Genomic DNA, 23,466 nt, shown 5'->3' with positions numbered 1-23,466 from the left:
TCAATGCTGTGGGAGTGACCCACAGGGACATAGAGGTCCTCAAAAAGCGCTGGTATGACCTGAGGATTGTAACCAAGAGGAAGATGGGGGAAATCCAGAAGGAGGCCAGCCAGACTGGAGGTGGAACCAACAGGGCACCTGCCCTCACCGAACTTGAGGAGCTGGTGGGGGCCACAATCGAGAATGAGAGCGTCGTAGGCGTTGGGGATGCTGACAGCTCTGCCAGAGCCGCCACCCAACAAGGTAAGACGAATGCACAGCAATGTAGCCCCCCCTACCCCTATCCCACATCCCCCATTGTGAAATGAGTATCCCACTCCAGTCCATGTGTTAGTGCAGACAGGCAATGCATTCTGGGAGATGTAGTCAGGGAAACCCCAACCATGAAGTAAATGGCACAGGACAACAAGGCATGTTACACACATTAGCCAAAAGCAGGCAGAGGACAAATTTAGAGTGTAACATGATTTAATTGTGATGCTTGCAATGCAGCCCTTCAGGTACACTGAGCCGATGTTGCATTTCTGTCCACAGATGTGACATTGCGCAGGACAGGACATGCTGCAGGAGAGAGGGCACACCGGCCACACAGATCAGCTCTGGCCAGCACAAGTTCAGCCCAGGGAGCAGTGCCACAGGCAGCCGCACCACTAACACAGGCAGCCTCGCCTCAACCAGAGCCAGCCTCACCTCAACCAGAGCCAGCCTCACCTCAACCAGAGCCAGCATCACCTCACCCAGAGCCAGCATCGCCACTCATGTTTGAGTCACCGGCCACATCACCGCCTGCATGTGTGAGAATGAGGAGGCGTGCTGCCGCCAGGCTGCGAGCCTTAGACACCTCGTCTGACGACAGCAGGGGCCCTGATCAAATTACTATGCCCCAGGATGGGAGCCATGCCACTGTGCCCTACACCTCACAGGCAGAACAGACGGGTGCAAGAGGGCGCCGCAGGTCGCGTGTCCAGAGTCCACCAGCAAACATTGACAGCCATGGTGTCTTTTCGGGGCTCGAGGGCCAAATGTTAAAACAACAGCGCCTGCAAACAAAGGCAGTCATGTCAGTCCAGAGGCATATGCGGTGCATGAAATCTACATTAGTCAACATGGACAATAACATCAGCACAATGGCAGCGGGCATTCGGGACATGTCCCAGTCAATCCAGCAGTTGTGCAGCAAATTAGATGCTGACATAGATGCACGGCGCCGGGAACGGCAGAGGAGTGACACTAACACCAGGGCACTCAACCGTCTGGCAACTGCCACTTCTCTACTCTGCCGGCGCTCTGTGTCGATGCAGGAGGGCCTGACACACTGCTGCAGCGACGTGTCTCGGGGGATGGTGCAGGTGACAAGTGCACTAGAGGTGCTATTAACAAGTCAGGCGGCGACAACTGCTGCAGGGGATGCTGCGGAGAGCATCGACTCCAGCAGCAGGAGCAGCATCACACCCCCCGTCCCAGAAGCACGCAGGAGCAGCAGGCGGCTTGGGGTTGGCTGTAGTGAGGATGCTCAATCCGTGCCATCCCACACTGCAGCGCGTATGCGCAAACAATGATGCAGCCCTGCGTAGCCAATTCCCAATGGGTGACGTAACCCTGGACTTACTCCTTGTAAATATGCTATGTTGCCAGATTGGCTTGATCTTGTTTTCATGGCGTAGTGCTGCATTAAAACTACGTCATGACATACCACAACTGGCTGTGTCCCCTTACTTACTCAGAAATAGTTGCATGTGATCTCTGCCCGTCTCTCTCTCCCATCTATTGCAGTTGGCACTCCAGCTGCGTTGCCCTCTGGCTGGCCTGACTCTTCCTCGTTGTCCTCAAAATCTGTTAGTTCCACCTCTGTTCCTCTCTTCGTGGCAAGGTTGTGCAGCATTGCACAAGTGGCAATGATCTTGCAGCAGTTGATCCGTGTGTACTGGTGTGCGCCTCCGCTCTTGTGGAGGCAGCGGAACCTGCTTTTCAGTAGTCCAAACGTGCGCTCCACCACATTGCGTGTAGATTTATGTGCCACGTTATATCGTCTCTCACTCTGGGTTGATGGGTGTAGGTAGGGAGTGAGGATGAATGACCGGCAGGCATATGCACTGTCGCCTAGGTGAGTAAAAGGGAACCATCAGTCACATGCCTCTATACACTATGATTTGCAGGTTTCATGGGGCGTCACTGTTACTTACCTAGCAGGTATCCCTCTCCAAATTCTCCGGCAATCAGTCGTGTGTAGATCCCACTGTTCTGGAAGATGTAAGAGTCGTGGGTGCTCCCAGGAAACTTCGCTACAATATCAGTGATGATGTTCCCTGCATCACAGATCACCTGCACATTGATGGAGTGGGTGGACTTTCTGTTCCTGTAGATGTGCTCAGTGTCAGCTGGTGGGCAGATTGGGATGTGTGTGCCATCAATACAGCCAATGACATGGGGGAACTGTGCCATGTGATAAAAGTCAGTTTTAGTTTTCTGCAGTTCAGCCTGTGTGTTTGGGAAGCTGATGTAGTGGTGCATTCTCTGCATCATGGCATCCAGAAACTTCCTGAAGAAACGGGACAGGCAACTCTGAGATACACCGCCCACCGCAGCTATCACCCCCTGGTAACTGCCAGATGCCAGTAGATGTAGGCTGCAGAGCACCTGCACATGTGGTGGTATGGCATGCGCCCTTCTTGTTGGCTGGTCCAGGAGTGGGTGCAGGTCCCTTATCAGGTCCATGATGGTTTGGGGGTGTAGCCTGTACCTTTCATGTATCTCTGCATCAGTCAGTTGGAAGAGTGTGATGCGCTGTCTGTAGATGCGTTCCTCCCGTCTCCATATCCTCAGACCTGCTGCCTGTAGACGTAGGCGCCTTGCAATGACATACAGAGCGGCCATGTTGTCCACGCTGTTGCATTTTGGGATTGCTTATATGGTCTGTTGATGGTTACCACCTGCTTTCACTCAGTGTTAATTACCGACTCTTAATTACCGAATTTCATGGATTTCTTAATTACCGATTTTTCCTACATGTCATTTTCAGTTTTACCACTTCATATTCACCACTTCATATTTACCGATTCATATTTACCACTTCATATTTACCGAATCGGTAAATATGTATTCGGTAAATATGAATCGGTATTTTAGAATTCGGTAATTATGAATCGGTATTTACCGCTTCATATTTACCGAAAACTTGTTTTTGGCCTCCTACATCTCACTTGTCTAAATACCGGTCGGTAACGGCATATTTACCGAAAATCGGCCGTTACTGACCGGTATTTGGCTACCTACATGAGGCCCATAGTCGCTGGTATTCTGAATAACCACTGCACCCCCCTTCACCAGCTAGCTGCCTTCACCACAATCAACTGGTTACTACTCAGTGTCAATAGTGCTTGTTTTTCTTCCTTAGTGACATTGTACTTAATGTATTTTTTGTTGTTTGGTAGATCCATAACTTCTGTAAGTATAATGTTTGCAAAAGCCAAGATTTTGACACTCATCAGGTGTGCCGATAGAGTTTAAGTGGAGGCTGGTCGGAATTCAGTGACTGCCGATCGTCTGGCCCATTGATCATTATTCAAGAAAAAATATTTTAGACGGATTTGCTGAAAAAATGTTGCAAATCCAACTTGATGTTGAATGTATTAGGAGGGACATTTGGAATAAAGGAAAGTCATTTTGTCAAGATATCATGTTCCACAGCTGTAAGGTGATAGTCTGAGATGTTGATGATAGGATCTGTTCTTGTTAGTCATGAACCATAGCATAGAAAATGCCTTGAGTGATTAAATAAAACATAGGTATGTGTAGGAAGCTGACTCTTTCTATAGTACACGAAAAAGAAGTATACTGTGGAAAGAGTCCAGGTATTCAATGTAAGTAGACAGGGGCTTACTCTAGCAATCCCATGGTGCTCTCTTAGGTTGTAGTGTGGTCAAGTAGTCTTAGACTTATCAGAGAAGAATGTTAGACAGCTGCAGTATATACACATTCAATAACTGATACACATGACTCAATATGGAGATCCACACCAAATTATAACAACAACACATATCTTTATATAGTTTTGGCATCAAGATCATCAAAATCAAGTAAGTACGTTTCGAGATAGAAATGATTATGGTTTTCAAGAGTCGACAGATTGCACATTTCAGTAGTGGCAATAAAACCTGTGGAGGAAAAACAAATTCTGCATACAAGTACTTCACTGCGAATTACGAGACCAATCTCCTTGACTTAAGGTTAGTATGCGGCAAGGTCCAAGGCAGCACCAACAGGTCACTTCAGGAAGCACTGGGGCTGCTGGGTGCAGAGGTGCCAACAGCGGGTATGCCCAGTGTAAGTCAATGGGATCGGTCTAGTCGGTGAGAGGCTGCAAGCTGGGACTGGGGGACTAGACCAACTGAACCAACAAGGGGGCTCAGATCTCACAATGCTCGGGACGTGGGGACACCTTTGGTCCTCTTCTCCTTGGTCCAGGGTGGCCGGGTGCAGAGGTGATCTGACGTGTCGGGTTTCTGTCACCAGAGACATTCACGGTAAAGGGAGCCTGCACAAAGAGACTGCAGGGGGCGTTGGATTAGTCCACTGTGGGCAAACCCAAAGTGGGCTTCTTCTCTGGAGAGTCAGGGGATGTTGGGTTTGCGGCAGTGTGGAGTCCTCACAGGCCTCTTGGTGTGCCTGCAGGATGAAGGTAAGCAGATCCGCTGCTACCATGAGTTCCTGGGTCATGGGTGAAGTGCTGGCAGTCCTCCCAGGCTTTAGAATGCACAGCAACTGCAGGACGAGTCGACTTTAGTTCAATTGTCGAGGACACCAGGCAGGCCAGCAGGGTTGGCGCCAAGTCAGTAGCTGCTCCTCTGTTCTTGCTTTTATGACTCTTCAGGGTCCGTCTTCTCTTTCAGCTAGGCAGGATCGGGTTTTCTGATGTCAGAGGCTCCCCTCAATACTAAATTTTGGGGTTTTAGGGGAGTGTAGGGTAGTGGGCATAACCCTGTCCCAGAGTCGCTAATCCAGCCATTACAAAGATGCAAGACTTTTGAATGTTGTGTCCACATCAGGTAGCCCAACTTAGGGGTAGAACTAGCCTGAGGGTGAACAGACTTCTCTAACTACAAATTTTCCCACTTGTCCAGGCACCAAATAGGCCCAGGTCAGGGGAGGTGGCATCTCCTACGAGGGAAGTCAGACTTTATACCAAAGGAGGTGGGCTTTTTAAAGATCCCTGCCTTGGATTGCTAGTTTACAGGTCATCCTGCTGTAGGGGATGTAAACACCTTCTGTCAGAGCTGGCTTTGTTCCTGACCTCTTGAGAGCATGGGCCCTCACTCCTGGGGGTCAGAAACTAGTCTGCAGTGACAGGGTGGTCAGAACCAGTCACCCAGCCCACTAGTAGATTTCAGGGGGCACCTGTAAGGTGCCCTCTGGGTACACGCATTAGTACATTCATCACTAGAAGCAGTGTGGGTTTATTAATACAAGATGTTTGATACCAGACATCTTTGGTTTCAGTGAAGCCATCATGTAGGTGAGGAACTCATTTTTGACTAGTGCCCAGCACATGTACTTAAATTGGCTTCCCTGGTCACTTGTACTGGCAGTAATTGAACACGCCACCACAGGGGCATATCTGCTCATGCAGCTATGACCACAAGAGTAGCATAGTGCACCCTGCTTTAGGGCTGTAAGGCCTACTGTAGCAGTGACCTCCCCATACTGCAAGCAGTGTCTGCAGGCATGACGCACAAGGATGAGTGCCATGTTGTGTTTTCACTTTTGTCTGGACCAAGAAATGCAGCCTGCAATGTGTTAGGTGAGGGGCCCCTTGTGGTGACACAATACATGCTGACCATGTCAAAAAGGATCTCTTACCTACAGTGTGGTGCTATTAGAAGTAACCCTATCACTCCTGCTTTATGGATAGAAGAGGGATTTGGATGCCTGGAAACTTTATGATGCAGAACAATGAGTAGGAAAAGAATGAGAAACCCAGGGCAGGTGGTACCCCTGAGACAACTAGAGTTTTAACTACTCAGGCATCTATGTCCAAACTCACTTTCTCAAAATGGAACAGGTGGGTGAATAATTGACTAGCTGAGTACAGCCCAAGACTATCACCTGGTTAAAGAATCCACACTTAGGTTTCCTTTGGCCACACCCTCATTTTAACAGTCCTCTTAAGCTTCATTCTTACCTGGTATTCATGGAGTTCGTCAGCAGCATTCAAATAAAACTTATAGGATTTTAGTTTGGAGTTCTTGTCTCAATCCTCTTTGTACTGCTGTGGGTCTAATGACTTCTGACCCAACCAGTTTGCACCTGCTATTCCAAATGTAGTTGCGAGCAACAGAGGTTCTGTGTCTGAAATCTGTGTCTGTGTTTTGTACCCATCCCTAGTCATCCACACTGTGCCCTACCTACCCCTGCTGCTTCAGCATAAGCCTCTGTTGTGGCTCCCCTGCCAAACCACCATGCTTCTCACTGCCTGTGTCATATTCACATCTCTTTCCCTCATATGTGGAAGACAGCAGAAGGGTTCAGTCTCAGCTATGATGCCTTTCCATCTCATTACCAGCGGCAGCCGCCATGAGCAAACGGTGGTGGGGTGGGTGATATCGTGAGAGACGCATCGAGCGGTGGGGAGGGGGGAACACAATATTTTAAAAATAAATAAATAAACTTACCTTTTGCCCCCTCCAGCGTTGTGTCTCTTCGTGCCGCCTCTCCTCTTCCTGCAGCGTGGCAATTGGTCTAAGCAGGCAGAAAAGTCACTCAGATCAGGGAGTCTGTGGGGTGCACATATCACTCCTCCTCCCCCCTCACATGCCTCGGCCCTCCCCTCCCAAGATCTCTGGCTAAGAGCTGGCAAATGTAAAATAAAACCATGCAAGAACATTATTTCATTTCACATTTGCTGGCTGTGAACCAGGCAGTGGGGTGATGCTCCTCCGCCATTGTCGATAGCGCTACTGTTCATTACCCACACCTGGGACGTCCTGAGCTGACAACCACTGTCCACCACAGTCCAACACTGTCCACCACCTTCAGTAGAGGCAGAGGGGTACTCTTCACATCACAGAAAGTGGGTAAAACTGGGAAATTTGAACACACTATATCAATCAACTCAAAAAACTGAAGTAATGAGGTAATAACTAAGATTAGAACATTGGAATGTTGGTAGCTCCATTGAAAACAATGGAGTGCTCCGGGCTTATAATGGCTGGTATAAGCCCGGAGCTCCAACATTCCAATGTGTCTTTGTTCACAGCTCTGGCTGTGAACAAAGACTTCAGGGAGCCTGAGGGGATTTCAATCCCCTCGCTCCCTGAAGGCTTTGTTTTGTTAGAACATTCTGCCCTCTAGTGGCAGAATGTTCTAATAGCCTTATAGCCCTTCGTAGCAGGGCTATACCGGCTTTTAAAGTCCCTCTGCTTTGTTAAAGTCCCTCGCCTTCGGCTCGGGCCTTTAACGCTGCAGCGGGCCTTTAACAGCCGGTATAGCCCGCTACGGCGGGCTATAAGGCTATATTAGAACATTGGAATGTGGAGCACTCCTTTGAAGACAATGGAGTGCTCCATGTTTCTACAGGCCAATAAAGGCCCGCAAAGCAGCATTCCAATGTTGTTTTCACAAAGGCCTCTCAGGGCCTGAGGGGATTTAAAACCCCTCAAACTAATTTAGGGTCTGTTTCATAATAATTGCATCATGTGTATAACAGATGAAGGAGTGTCAGGCTACTGTGCCTTAGAGATGTAAGGGATGCTCTAATTTCGAGCAGTCTTCGAGATACATAGCAGTATATGGGCAAAAAGTGATGACTGAGAATAGTTTGAATCAATCGTAAATAACGAGATTTACTCAGGGCAGTGTTCCCGCACTCAGAACTAGTTTGGCCTCGACCCTAATGACACCGTCCAATCAAATTTGGTATACCCTGCCCTTTGCACTCCCAGAATGTGTTTGGGACTTGTTGAATCTCATCCATGAAAATCAGCGTAAGATTAGTTTTTTTTTGGGGGGGGGGGGAGTTTTATATAGCGCGAGTGTGACCCAGAGGTACCAGAGCACTTTACATGAGTACCAGTTGCTTTACACATTCATGCTTTTTGTTAGGCAGAGGGAGATTAAGTGATTTGCCCAGAATCACAGGATGTTGAGAGTCGTAGCCGAGAGTCGAAGCCAGTTCCCCAGATTCGAGGTTGACTGCCCTAGCAGTTAGGCCACATCCTCTCCCCAATGTTATGGTACAATCGAAACTCACATATGGGAACAAACGAATCACTTTGGGAGACTCACTTAGCACGCAGGCTAAAACTGAAATCATCTTAATTACTATTAATTCCGGTTTTAGCGTTCAGTTCTTGTCCTTCTCCTCTTTCCCTCCATAGAACAAAACCATTAGTAAATCAGCATGCGTCCTGTTTTTAAAAGGCCAGTGGTGTCAGTCACACTTGGTGCGCCATTTCCTCGGAACTCCAGATAGTTTGTTTATTGATTTTCTATTTCTACAGTCTATATCTTGAAGGGGATTACTCTACGTGATTCACACCGATTTTTTTTTTTTGTTTTGAAAAAAACAATGCATTTCTACTGTTGGAACCATTTCCTTCGGTCAAGACACTGAGGTTTGAAGCGTTCGTGCTTTTCGTGCCTTCCCCATACACCCTGCTTGTGTTGTGGCATTCTTTTTAAAACGCATTAATATCCCCTCGCCAACACATTTCCTGGAACAAGCTAGCGGCCTTGAAGAGTTGTGGCTCTCGCAAGCCATATAAACGTGCTATTGTAAAGGGTCCTATACTGGCATACACAGATAAAACATCCCACCCGACTGCGTAGGAAGGAGCGCGGGCGGAAACGAAACTTATAAAAGAAAATAACATAGTCATGTTTACATTGGACAGGGAACACTGACATATGCCTCTGAACAGTCAGTCTTGAAAAAATGTGTTGGAGATTTGCCTTTTCTGTCTCTCAACAGCAAATGGAATTCCTAAATAAAAACACTATTTATGAAAGCACTGCTTTTCCATGTATCCTTGAAATGCATTCATTTATAAAACAGTAGAGACAGGAGAAATGTGACTAATGTTCCAGCCCCGGGCGCGCGCCGCGCACCAGCGTAAATCCGCGTCCACTGAATCCAGAGGAGCTCTGCTCTACTGAGACGTCATAGCGCAGCTCCTCTGTAAACTTTGTTTAGTAATCTCCCAAGATTGGTATCGGCACCGCTAAAGGCACCGCTTGCAGCCATGCTAGCTATCAGCCCTGGCTATCTTCAGTTCTGCTGAAATATCCCTTCCTTTTAGAAGAACAGAAGAAGCTAAAGTGACAGGGAACAGGGGTCTGCTCACAGCACGCCAGGAAGCCCAAGATTCTGGTTCATATTTTCCCAGTAACACATGGTGGCATCCATGAATATTATTACGTTTAAAATATTGAAGTCGTGGGTGTTTGTATGTTGGGCTAACTGTTTCATCTATGGGACCGATCTAAAATAAATTTGGTTGACCTTAAAAACATATATTATTATGTTTGTCACTGTGCAGCTTCCAGCAGATGATACTACATTATAAAATTACCACTATAGATTGAAAATATTAAGAAAATGCACACCAATTTTAAAAAGTGCATTCGTTGGAAGCTTAGTTATGAAAAGAGAGGACATGTTCAAGAATGGTTACATTTTCTATGCAGATAATTTTGTTACATAAACTAACTTTGTGGCACATAAATATCCTGCTTGCCCAGTAAGTTTAGGCAAAGACACTAGGAAGACTAGCTGTCACTTTGGGCCTTGTAGTACGGATGAAGTACACAAGACGACCAAGAGTGGATGCTTACACCAAGTTTTATTCCCCATAGCAAGTAGGAGTTGACAAAAACGCAGGTGGACATTTCCAGATGAGTCTACTGACTGAATCAACAGTTTGGAACACTCATGTAAGAGCTTAATAAATAAAAAGTAAAAGTGAGCATTCTGATATATACCACAGGCTTCCTTATTATTATTTTTTTAAAGTAGAAAAACAAATACACACATTACCCATATATATCTATTTAACTACAACTGACAAATCTTGTAGAATAATGCAAGAACTACAATGCTGGTTAAATGATATGTTATGCTAAATAATATAGCTCAACACACCACAAAGCCTTTGTATTTATGTGGCACTTTGCCTTGTCTTTTTGCAGTAGGTTAATCGCAACCTGTCTGTTCCAACAGCTCATCCACTTTGACCTGACATAGGAATCCGTTCAAAACTTTTGTAAAGAAAATATTGCACATTCACTTTGTGAACCCTTTGACACATGAACATCACTTACCCAATAAAAAACGTTGTCATTCAAATCACGCTTTCTTTTCATGAGTTCAGCTGGCTCCGCCTCTAGCCGCATCACACTACGCATGTTCCACAACCCTTACCACTAATCAACACTGAATGGTCTGTAACTTTCACAACAAGAACCTCACCACTGTTCTTAGTCACACTCTGTTACAGGGATTCTGTTTAGAAACAGAACTATGCCTGGGATGACAGAACACCAGTATGTAGGGACTTAGTCACCATACCACCTCAGTACATATGGGCACAAATCCAGACTAACTCATAGTGCTTTACCAGCCCTCCTAACCTTCCAGACCGACAGTTAAGTTAGCACCCGAGAACACTACACTCTGAAACCTCTCAGGGGATGCAGCAGCAGGTCATCACCTTTTGCTCTCTCACTCATATGTATCCACAATAAACAGAAAAGAGACACGAAAAAAGCTTACAATATTTGTTGAAACCATTGTGCTCTATCATGAAGCAATTGTGTTGCAATTAGAAAACATTTGCAAGTCAGCAATGTGATTAGCATGATTAATAAACTGTACACAATGAAAAGACCATTCATGGCGAGTGACAAATCTGCCTAAGCCTACCCTCACTAAGGGAGCACAGTGCTGTATTAGAGATCTCTGGGATTAGTGCTGGACCCCATACCTGACGGTCATAATCAGTTTTTCTACATCTCAAACGTGCAGCTTCCTCATATCAGGACCTTTTTTCTGCAAACATCTTTCTTCTCTATTTTCAGAACAACAAGTCTTGGCATATATGATAAGAATTGTCTTGTTTGAAAACAGTTGCTGGATTTCTCTATTACTTCTAGGTGTTACTGTGCAACCACATAGAAAAAACAGTGCACAATGTTTTTTGACCTTATATGGAATGTTCAGATTGAATCTCAGCAGAAATGCTGAATAACAAAACACGTGTAGCCTATTTAGAAAATAACAGCGTGGCACAAAAACAATAGTGTTACTTCTTAATATGTAGAAAGCAAAAGCGGCCTACTACATGTGCAGTTAGGCTAACATAGGGGAGAAAATACAATGGACCCTACGGGGAACTCATGATGACTCTTTACAAATTTCCAAGATTTCCTAATTACAACCAAGTCATCTATATTTGCCCTGATAATTTTTGTTCTTTTTCATTCATCATGGTCTTCCTTGTACATACAAACACTGCTTGTTTTCAACTCTATCTTTAGGATTCTGTTGCACATTAGCCGTTAAAGAAATGATAAGACCCTTGCAAAATGTCAGTGTCGACTTAGTTCCACTTCTACAACTACATAAAAGAGAAAATGGACTTTCACCAGTGGTTAAATGTGGAGTGTTCGCATAAGCTCACACTTTTTCACACAAATACCTTTGCACATCCAAATTAGCTGAAATAGCTGTTTGTATACTCTTATTGAATCAATTACACCTTTCTACTATACTATTAGAAGAAGGACTATAAACTGTGTACCGAACGTTTGGCCTTTATCAGACATAAAATGTGTGCCATTGTCTGATATCAGACATTTAGAAACACCTTTTAAAAAAAGAAATTCTGTAAAAAATGCAATCACCACTTCAGTCACGGACAAACAAATAGGTTTTAGTACAGAAATTTACAGAAAAAAATCACATAAGATGTTATGTTCGCAGATAAAATAGAAACGGGAACTGAAAAAAACCATTACCACTTTATACCAAGGTGAATTGGGTAGTTCAACATTATGTTACAGTTTTTGATGACTTTTCCAATGTTTGCCTAAAATAAGATAAATGTCATACTTATTAACAAACCTTTTGACATGATCACCAACAATAACATGTACTTAACAATTTTTGCATAGCAGAATTGCCTAGGTGTCCAGTATGTGCCATGCCAACTAACTTTTCCAGTAACATATCAGGAGACACAAACCACTTCTCACATAACAGAATACTTCATTTAATAGACAAATTAGATGCCGCTTGAGCAAAACATCTTAATTTGTTGCTCAAATTCCTCTCCGATGGTCAAGGCTGGACCAATTACCTTTTAACTTCTTTCAAAATACAACATTTTTGAAAAACAACAAAGATCAGCATGCATTCTTATCTTCTGGTGGAGGAACATCCTTTATTGGATTTATTACAAAGTCATTTTTAGATGTGAAACCATCGGACGAGACTACATGTCAAAAATATTCCATTGAATTGGTGAAAGTTTTTAAGTTTCCTTTTGTGACTGTCATTAATTTTCCTTTAAGTTTCTTGTCCCTTCTTCAATATCTCATTGTGTTGCTCTGCAAGTAGCATGGATTACAGTCAATTTGAAATGACTCAATCCCACTTATACCACTAAACGAAGCACCCATCAATCTTTGATATACGCTTGCAGATGAAGCCAAACCAAAAGTAACCTCAAACACTTATAAACACCAATGTTGCATGACTTGATGAGTCCTTTGAAAGTAAGACCTGATGGTAAGCAGTTCTTCAATCAAGAGTAGAAAAAGCATTGGAATTTTACATAGCAGCTAGCAGTATTTTAAGGTCATGTCTCAAACTCAAAGGTACTTGCTGTAATTTGTGTGCAATAGGTTTAACATTTGTCTTTAACTGAATAGTGTGTTCCACTTTGTGCACAGAACCTTCTCCTAAATTAAAAACATACTTGAAAGATTCAAAATCTTCAGTATACTTGCCACTTCTACATTCAATAGAGGTAAGTAATAGGACACACTAAACCCCGTTTTAGTGTGGTTCCTAACTTTGCCTAATCTTGCCATCCTAATATGTCTCTGCTATTCCCTGTCACTTAAAATTTAGTGTACATTTATTTTTACTCAAACACCAATTTTTTCTTGAAGAACCCAACCATGCAAATGTCAAATTCCCCAAAAGCTTTTCAGTGAACATTAGAAATTGCCAAAGAGATATTCTCCCATTTCTCCTGATATGGTTACCCCTAAAGTATTGTTATAGATGAACTAGAATGTACCATGACTCAATTTGAATGTTGCCAATGCTTATTACATTCTTCAGTTCTTTAGCTCAAGGCTACCATTCACTTCTATAACACCAAATTGCTAACATTCTGAGTGTTTTCTTCCATTTTTACAAATACATTGCTATCCTTAACAGAAACACCTCTTCAGAATATGCTGTAGAAACATCCTATTTTCTTGAAATGTATTACACCATTTATGTATGGCAGGACCACTAGTGCTCTAACTAATATGAATCTTTGAACCGCATCTGAGACATGAGCCATGAAAGGTGTTTTTCCTATTTACATTTTTTCCTTGTCTCTCTAAAATTTGCCCTTGTAAGAAATGTGGTTACTGGTTGAGAGGGGTGGGGGTGAAATCCTCCTCAAACACCAACCATAATTCTAAGCTGGGTAAAACACAAGCAAACCCCAAATGAGCCTGTGCTTAACCCTCTGGTAGCTTGGCAAAACAGCAGTCAGGCTTAACTTAGAGGCAATGTGTAAAGAATGTATGTAGCACCTCCAAGAGTAATAAATTGAAAACACAATACAAGAATAATACCACATCAATTTGGAAAAATATAGTAAAATGTAATAAATTATTTGAGACGAAACAGAAAAAAAATGAATCAGTAGATCCGGCGATATGCAATATCAAGTTCAGGTCAGCCGTGATTGAGTGAGTTTTGGTTATAGGGACCAAGTTAGGCTGGCTAAACAGAATACCTTGAATCCAGGTTGTGGAGCGTTGCAAAATGCCGCACGAAGATGCTGCAAGGTCTTGCGATGATGATGTGTTGCACAGCACCCTTTCAACGTGAGCCCTACTTAGCTGTACTGAAAGAAAAAGGGACAGATTTTCCCTTGTAAGATTTGGATTCAAACTGCTACATCTGTCTTTAGTTCATCCTAGAGGTTGATATGATTTTAAATCCCTGGGTCCCTGCGGCTGCAACAATAGGGCTCTGCAGGACACAATGCATTTTATCATTTTTTGTAAATTTTACAATGTGCCTAGGAGAACCTTTATTGTCCCCTTACTTAAAAATAGAGGATTTTACAGATGCTACCAAATGAGTTCACTCTTTTAAATGTTGTATGCTTTTTAAGAGCCATAATTACCCTCAGGAGTTCACAGAAAGATTCATTGTGTTGTAAACCTTTTAAGCATTTTCCTCATAGAATTCATAGCTTTTATGTATTGTATTCATGTTTTTCTGTATGCTGCTATGATTTTAATTGTATGTGAATAAAGATATGTATGCTATTGATTGATTTAATTTCCAGGCCAAAAAGGATTTTGTGCTAAAAAGACACAATTTTCTCGTACTATATAGAATGCTTCGCATTACTTTAATTTAATGAGGGTTAGTTGGGCACATCAGGGAAAAACATACATAAGTTGATATCAAGACCTCCTTCAAGCAGGCACTAGTAAGGGGAGAAGTGTGGAAACTCTGTGGATGTCATTTTAAAAAAAACATATTGTTTGTGTGCTGTAGTGCACAACACATATCCAGTGTAAGGAATTCTTTGGAATTGTGTCCAAGTGTAGGAATTTGGACTGGAAGGGTATGCTTCCAGTGCAACCACCATGCTAGACAGTTCACATTTCCTTCTACACAATTGTGCGAGGCTGTCTGTAACACAAGGCAGCCTAGAAAGATTGCCAGGCAAGGGATGACAGCAATCTTAAGAGATATGACTATATGCCTCATTTTCCTCCTTGTACAACAGATGCAGTCAATTTGGTTGCAGTGGTGTGTTAAGTAAGGAATTAGTAAATCTGCCCTGTGCATTTTCACTAAGCAATGTCTTACTGCTTGTGTCAAGCTCTTAAGAGTGAGTCAGATCGTCCTTATTGAAACCCATTTATCTTTGTGGTCAGATCATTTGGACCTTGTAGGAGCTGAGTCATACCTCTCACATCAACTCTGAGACTTCTGTTTTCCACAGACTATCAATTTATCAATGTGGAGATGCAAACTAATACAAGTATTCTTCATTTCTCATGGGAAAATGTGAGAATGGTGCATTTTTTGCATGTTGGTAATTCCTGGTACGAAAATATCGATTTGATGTTCCCACATCAATTATAATGAGAGCGGATGAAATTGGGATTTTGATTGGGGAGGGTGGAAGCCCTACTCAGGCAACAGCCACAATCCTTATCAAGGTGAACCACAAAAGGGACTCTATTACTCTGTGCTTAACCCTCTGGTAGCTTGGAACAAAAGCAGTCAGGTTTAACTGAGATGCAATATGTAAAGTATTTATGCAGTGCACAAACAGTTATAAAGTACAACACAAGAGAAGGAAAAACCCAAACCAATTCACAAAGATAGAGTATACTTTAATAAATAAAATGACACTAAATGGATTACAGCCAATCAGTAGAACCAAAGTTATGAAATTTGAAACATTTGTGTGAAAAACGGCCTCTAAAGATCAAAGTGCCGCCTGCGGGTATTCATTCTCAAAAGACCAGGTCAAAGTCAGAAGTTAAGTCTGACTGTGAAGGATACAAAATGTGGATTGGGCCCAGTCTCTGCTTACTTTCGGACTGAGAAGATAGAGTCAAAGCAGAGCAAGGCAGCAGGCTGTATCTCAGGAAGCGTAATTGACGATGGGGAGCCACTGGAAGAGGTCTTAGCAAAGCTTGGAAAAGTCTCACAGCTGGAGCAGCTAGTTTTCCAGGCGGAGGAGGTCATTGTCATTGATGGGGTGGTGGTCGTCAAAAAGCCCAGTGAAAATTTCTACTTTTGGACATAGACGCTTTTCTGGAGTTCGAATTCAAACAACTGGAGGAGACAGGAGGATGTAGCCGAAGAAGGCTCCACCGAGCTGAAAACCGCTGCTGGGAGGTCTCCCTAAAGAGGATTTTCTGCTGCAGAGAAGAATGCTGTGGGAGCTGCAGCCAAGTCAATACCACCAGCTATGTACCTTCATCAGAATGGCTTGCAAGTAGTTCCTGGTCCCCCGTTGGTTCTCAGAGCACTTTTTGGTGAAAACATTTTTAAGTCCCAGATTTTAGATTCTATTAGGAAGAGGCCAATCCCGCACCAAACTAATGGTCCGGGACCTGGAGGGCATCGCTTGGGGGGTTAGGACTCACTTCAGCAGAGGACAGCAGCAGGGATCAAGACCTAAGAAGCATGTTATGACAGCCAACCAGCCCTTGGAGTTACTTTGGTGGTCCTGGATTCAAGGAGCAGGGCAGTCCTCCTTCTCCTTGCAGTAGGGCAGCAAGGATGCCCTTTCATAAGCAAGGCAGACCTTCTGGCAGCAGTTCAGCAGGGCAGTCCTTCTTCTGACTCTAAAACAGGACCAGGAGTGTACTGAGGAATAGCTCTGGATGGGGGCGGAGCTTGCCTGACTCCAAGATGGCCACACACGAGCACCGCTCCATCGCTACCGACTCATAATCCTTGACAATCCTTCAGAATCATTGATGTCCCCGTTGTTCAATTTACAGTCCCCAGCTCCGGATTTGGGGCAGCATTGATGGGTGCAGCAGCGGGCTTCCCCGGAGCCCTGGTGCGCTGAGACACGCTGCTGAGCTGCTTTAGGCCTGGGTGCAGGCTGGCCGGCCTGCCTCCTCCTTTGAGATCTTGCAACTCTCGCACAGAGGCCTTGGAGTGCTGGGACCTGTGACGGGAGCCTGGGCGGTCCTGCCTGCTTGCCCCATGGCAGGGAGACAAAGATTGCCTCAATTGGACGCAGAGGCGCTGTGCTGGCAGCGGACGCTGCCTCGCTGTGGCCTGTGTTGGTGCGGCTGCCTGCGCTGCCTCCAGTGCTGGGAGAAGCTCCTGCTGCTTTGTGGATCCTGCGGGCGCCCAGAGCAATGACCGGACTCTGAGTTAGCCTGAGGCATAGTTGACGAGCAGACTGCTGCTCCTGCCTTGTTTGCTGAAGTTGCTTGTGGCGGTGCCTCGCGAACTGAGGTGGAGGGCGGCTCTGATACTGGGCTCTCCCGCACCAGGAGGTTCGGATACAGAGCTGAGGGGTCACTGGCACATGAGGCAGTGGTGACAAGCATCTCGGTCCCCCATCAAAGAAGGCTTCATCGTATGGGGCGCTCCTCCCGCTTGGACTTCACTTGATGTACAGCAGCTGGTCTTTGATATAGAGGACAGGAAAGCACTGGTGCAGACGGCCTGTGATCTTTAGGAGTCCGGACGGGGTTGCTGGGGCCTCGGTGGTTGCACACAACTACCCTCCACAGCAGAGGTTAGTGCTGCAGCAAGCATATTGGCGGCGTGGGGCGGGGAGTGCTCTACACCTCGCCCGCCTTTGGCCATAGGATATTCTACTTGCTGGTGTCTGCGGGGTGCCCTGGTTGGTTGTGGTGATTCTGAGTGCTACTTACACTGCACCATGTCTGCCTCTCATGCTGAATCGGTGTCTGTGGTCAAAGGTGCCCACTGTGATACAACAATATGGGGAAGACAGACAAGTGACAGTCAAGGCTACCATTTGAGCCGCAGAAATCACAAAGGCAGCAGGACCAAGATAAGAATCCTTCAGAATCAATCTCTCAAGCTGGGGATGCCGCCTCTAATCCAGACATCGAACAGCTCTTAGCCATCATGCAACGCAGTCTAAATAAGATAGACGGCAAGATATGTGCCTTATCCTTCCGAATGGACAGGATGTCTGAAAGGTTGGATAAACAGGCGTGCAGGCTGGACAGCATTGAAGAATGCGTATCTGAAGCAGAAGATTCCATAAATTCAGTGACCAGATCACAGGCAGCTGTGGAAAAACAACTGCAGGTGGTGCAGGCCAGGGCGGAGGACTTGGAAGCCCGCTCCTGGTGGAATAATCTACGCATAGTTGGGATTGGGGAGTCCACAGACATCCCTAATATAGAGCTGTTTGTGGAACGCCTACTTACCATACTGCTGGGCTTGGACTGCTTTTCTGCAATGTTTGTGGTGGAAAGGGCACACCGCTCACTGGCCCCCAGGCTGGTCCCGGGAGCAACGCCATGCCCAATAATAGCGAGACTACTCAACTATAGGGACTACGATAGCGCACTTCAGAAATCCAGAGAAGTACAAGAGTTGCGCTACGAGGGAATGGCGGTGTCTCCATACCCAGACTTTACACCTCAGGTCCAGAAAACATGCAGACTGTTTGCGCCTGCCAAAAGGAAACTGCGTGAACTCAACTTAGAGTGTAACATGCTGTATCTGGCAAAGCTACGAGTCACAGCAGATGGCAAAACGCATATATTTACGGATCCCTCCCAAGTGATGCAATTCATCAAACGCAGGAAAATTGCTGGTTCCAAAAACGTCCCTGATGCTGGCAGTGAGGATGAGACTCATTAGTATGCACAGCTTCCAAAGGCGGGACCAAGGGGACCAGCGGTGCATCTGCTCTGGCCTAGGGCGGACATTGACTGGGGCAGCCGGACTGCAGTACCAGCCCAAGGATTGTTGATGAACATTCTCCTGCCCCTGGCGGCTCATTGAGTATTGGACTGCACTGCTTGCTTTTGGCCCCTATCCTGAAGGGGGGGAGGGCTCTACTCTCTTCTCCTGTTTAAAACTCTTGCTGCGCTCTGGAGGGAAGTCTTCAGACAGCTGGACTTCATCGACGGGGGCATGTACTACGGACTGAATGATATGATCCCAACAGAAAGCCGGTTGGCTTATTATTTGGGTTGGAGCTGGGCGACATCTGCCCCGCAGTGTGACCCACTGATTGGGGCTATATGTGAATGTTTACCGATGAGACTAATGTAACCTGAAGTTAATTCACATAGGAGAATCCATACAAGAAGTTCCACACTAGACAAAATTCAAAGTGGAGACCATGATGGTCTATTTTAATTTAAGAATCATTACAGAAAGCAATAAGATATGGCCAAAAGGCAAACAGATATGGTGGATATGGCCTTCATTTATTTACAGCTGAAATCTGTCCTCTCCTCAGGAAAAACATGAACAGAAAATAATACATTTTAAAATGTTACAGAGTGAGCAGGCCCAATAAGCTAACTGAAATTCATTCAATTAATTGAAAAGCCAAAGGTCACATTTGAGGCGGTTGGGTACATAGAGCTTCACTCTGCATTCTGCACGGGACACATATTTTAAATATGCAACTGAAAACACAGCTAGGCCTCGTGTAGTTAACTTTAGTATTACTTTAAACACAGCTTATACGTTAGATTTGTGACTATCTAGTATCCGGTGAACAGCAGCCCGTGAACCCCTCGCACATTACATGAGGATTGTGCACTCCAAACAACAATCCCAAGCAACCACAGACCGGTTTTGGCATGAACAGGTCTCATCTGTTAATCATGACCAACAATACTACCAGGATGAAAACTGGGATTTGTCCTGTAAGAAAACAGCCATTTACAATAGCCCAAGATCTCATCACTACTATAACAAAGCAGAACATGCTAAGAATGATCATAAATACATTAACATGGTAAACATTTAACTGTACCCACTTCAGCCCTTAACAGGCCAAGGCGACAGTAGTTTTCGTATTCCCTATGCAATATAGAATGATAACTATTCAAATGCCCTATAATCCGCACAACCCTTAAAAGGAGGAAAAAAGATCACAAACATGTCATGCTATCAGCAATATCCAACTCGAACCAAGAATAAATTAACAGCATATCTAACTCGTTTTTGCTCACTCTACTCGCACATCCAGAACACCTCTCTCCCCTCTTAGTAATCCATAATCTAAATGTCAGTCAAAAGAGAAATTACTCTAGTTTTGTATCAATAAGATATGTTCTATCAGAAACAAGTTCAGCTCTAACACCTGACAGAGGGTTGCCTCCCACCCAAAGCGACTAACACCAGAAACTCTTCATTTTCCGTTAGATCAATCTACCTTCCATAAACTGGTCAAACCAATAAATGATTACCTAAACAATTTGCCTGTGAATATTATCAAAGAAATCTTTCATATCTGCAAATTCATATGGTGCCATATTTTAAACATATCTCTCCCCCAAGAAAATTTACCAAGCTTCTTGCAACAGAAAAATTACTACTCGTCTTAAAAAACAGGGCATCTCGATATGCTGCCAACGTTTGACTGGTATCTATCCTCTATTACCTAGGGAAAACTAACGGGCAATTGAATACCTTCATTGCCAAGAAAGACATACTTGCAGGCTACCTATCTGGCTTCCATCCTTGTCTCACTATAGAAAAAAGCCATATTGGAAGTCACATACGGGAGAAAGCAGACAACTCTACTCTTCTTACTTATAGACCTATCAGTATCTTTCGGCAAACTTGATCATGGAAGGTTCATCTGAACGTTAGACTACAATATTGGCTTTCGTTTTCAAGTTCTGAGTTGGTTTTCCTACTTTCCTCAGCCAAAAAAAGAAGGAAAGCTACTGAGTCTGATCTTTGAGCACATTGGCCTGTTCGCACTCTAATATGTTTACCACCCACAAATTCATGAAAAAATATTGACAACTGGGAGACAGACCCCCATTACTTCCACATGCCTTGATAGACTGCACACATGCATGTCAGAGAGTTTCCTCATGCACATCTCTCAAAACACGGAATTCCTCCACTTCTCACCTTTACAGAGCAATAATTTCAAACCATCGCTACTGAAACTTTGGAAATTGCAGGATTTCTCCCCTCTCACTTGCACAACATTGCTCTGCCTTACCCTGGGATCCACCCTCACCCTCATACCACACACCACCCAGATAGAAGACTTAGCAAATGTCTACCTTCACTCACTCAAAGGTATAATCCTCTGTTCTCTTCAGTTGAAGAAAGCAATTCAAGCTCTTGTAGTCACCTGACTGGACTGTGGAAACGCTATTCTATCTTCTGCTCCAGAGCCCTCGTGGGTTCTGCTAAAAGTTATACTTGATTCAGCTGCCAGGCAGACTATAGCCACATGAAGGCTTGACCACATCACCTCCATACTGCATGCACCAGGAAACTCGATCATACACGATGACTGTTTTGCCCATAAAGTTGTTCTGTAGAAGCGCACATACATCTCGGATCTGTTCTTCATGCCCGGTGTCCAGAGTCTTCACGGAGTCTCTATAATCGAAAGTAATAAGGCTCAGAATTGTATTCCCCCAAAAGTACTCCTTTTATGGAAAAGCAGCTATCGCCTGGAGCAACTCAGCTTTGCATTTGAAAAAAACAAATTGCATTTGAAAGAAACCGCCCTTCTCTCTATTAGACAGCACGGCTTTTCTTCCTCTTCTTAAGCTAATATTCCAGTTCCTCCTAAAACTTACCACTGATCTACAACATGTAATTTTAGCCTGTTTTATGTTCTTTTAAAATGCAATTTAAAACTCATACTGTTTCTGCTGTATATCATATTGTTGAACATTTTCTTTTCCCCTGGGGTGTAAAATGATCCACTAAGTTATCTGTGCCCTTTAGCGCAGGAGCACTATATAAAGGTGTCAAAAAATAATGAGATTGTTTTCATTTACCCTTGCGGAGGCCTGGACTGGGGGTACACGGTCTTCACTTAGGTTCGTGTTCTGCTGCCGAGCATTGGACAAGTGCCAACCGCAGCACAAGTGGGCACATCATCACTCCTTAGCATTGCTCCTATCGGGGCACAGACTGAGCATTTGTCAACCCGGCTGCTGCCCTGTTTTAAGAGGCATATCATGGGACGTGCTCTGCCGCCAGCTAAAGTTATTGTATTTGCAAATATCTTTCCATATTCGCTCTTCTATGAAAAAGTTAAAAGTACATTTTTGGCCATCTTGAAACAGAGTTTTTCTGTAACTTTAATTCAGCACTTACATAGAACGGTCCTTTTTTAGGTCTATATTACGCTTTTAAGCTTTCAAGTCAATTCATTCATTGCTCTCGTTCAATATCAGAAAAAAACAAGCATTTTCAATGCAATAGGTCGCGCATTTATTAGAGTTAGAGCTTTTGACGTTGTGAATGACAATGCCTTTTAATTATGCGTTTCGGTTTGTAATGTATTGAATGTATGTGGTGTGGAGTAGAATTATGAGGTTTGTATTGGAATTGTTAGTTGTGGAATTGTGTGTGGTGTGGAATGGATTTGTGTAGTGGAATTTTGTGGCAGGGTGTGCAGTGGAAAAGGATTATAGGAATAACTGACACTGGGTGGCGCAGATAGTATGAGAACACAGGGAATGGGGAGATAGAACTACCAAGTTTGGGCGAGAGGGTGAGAGAACACTTTGATGCGAGAAAGCCCAGAAAACAAAGGGGTCCCTAGGCACGTGGAGATAGTGAGACCTTGAACATTTGTGAGGGAGAAAGAGAACATTGGGCAGGGAAAGGGGTGGATAGATTTGGACTTCAATTGAAGTGTATTGACAAAATATGGGAACTGCGGTGCTACATGCTATGGGACAGGGTTAGTGAGTTTAGAGCGGGGTGAGTTATTAGAGATTAGAGATAGCTGAAATATTGAGCTGTGACACTTAGTAAGCAGTAACAAGGCACACCCCAGACCCATTTCCCACTAACTGTGAGTGTGTGAAGTGAAGAACATTAACACTTGTGTGGAGCCATAACCAGAACACCGATCGTAACTTACTTCCCCTTAAAATTGGAAAAGAAATGTGCAGGGTATCAGGGTAGGTAAAGTGCCACGTTTAACTTGTGGCCACACATCTGTGTACATTGTCTTAGCATATAGAAGCGGGGCATTAACAATGGAAAGGAAATCAATTATCAGAGAATGTGGAGCGCTGACATTTATGCATTATGAGCTCGGGGATTGTAACTGAGGAAAGGAAGTCCATTGTTTGAGAATGTTGAAATGGTGTGCTTTGACACTTAAAAACAGTAACTAGGTTCAACAAGTTTAACCCGGGCTGAGGAAGGGTAAGCTTGCACTAGAGAATATTGAAATGTTGAGCTCTGTTCCTCACATTTTAGGTGCTAGGGCTCATTGAAACAGAATTCGATGTGAAGGGCCATATGTGAATGTTGAAAATTGAGAAGTGTGTGCCCTACTGTATAGGTTTGGAATTTGAAACCTATGCAGGTGGAGGAGGTCCACTGGTGAATGTTGAAATGCTAGACGGTGAGCTCAAAACACGTGTAGGGTCTTATGTATGAAAATGTCCATTCGCGATTCTCAAATAGCGTTTTTTTTGCGAATCGCTATTTGAGAATTGCAAAACGCTATGTATGTAGGATTT

The sequence above is a fragment of the Triturus cristatus genome, chromosome 3_2 (genome assembly GCF_964204655.1).
Source record: "Triturus cristatus chromosome 3_2, aTriCri1.1, whole genome shotgun sequence".
NCBI classification, from domain to species: Eukaryota; Metazoa; Chordata; class Amphibia; order Caudata; family Salamandridae; genus Triturus; species Triturus cristatus.
Note: the sequence above shows the minus strand (reverse complement) of the source record.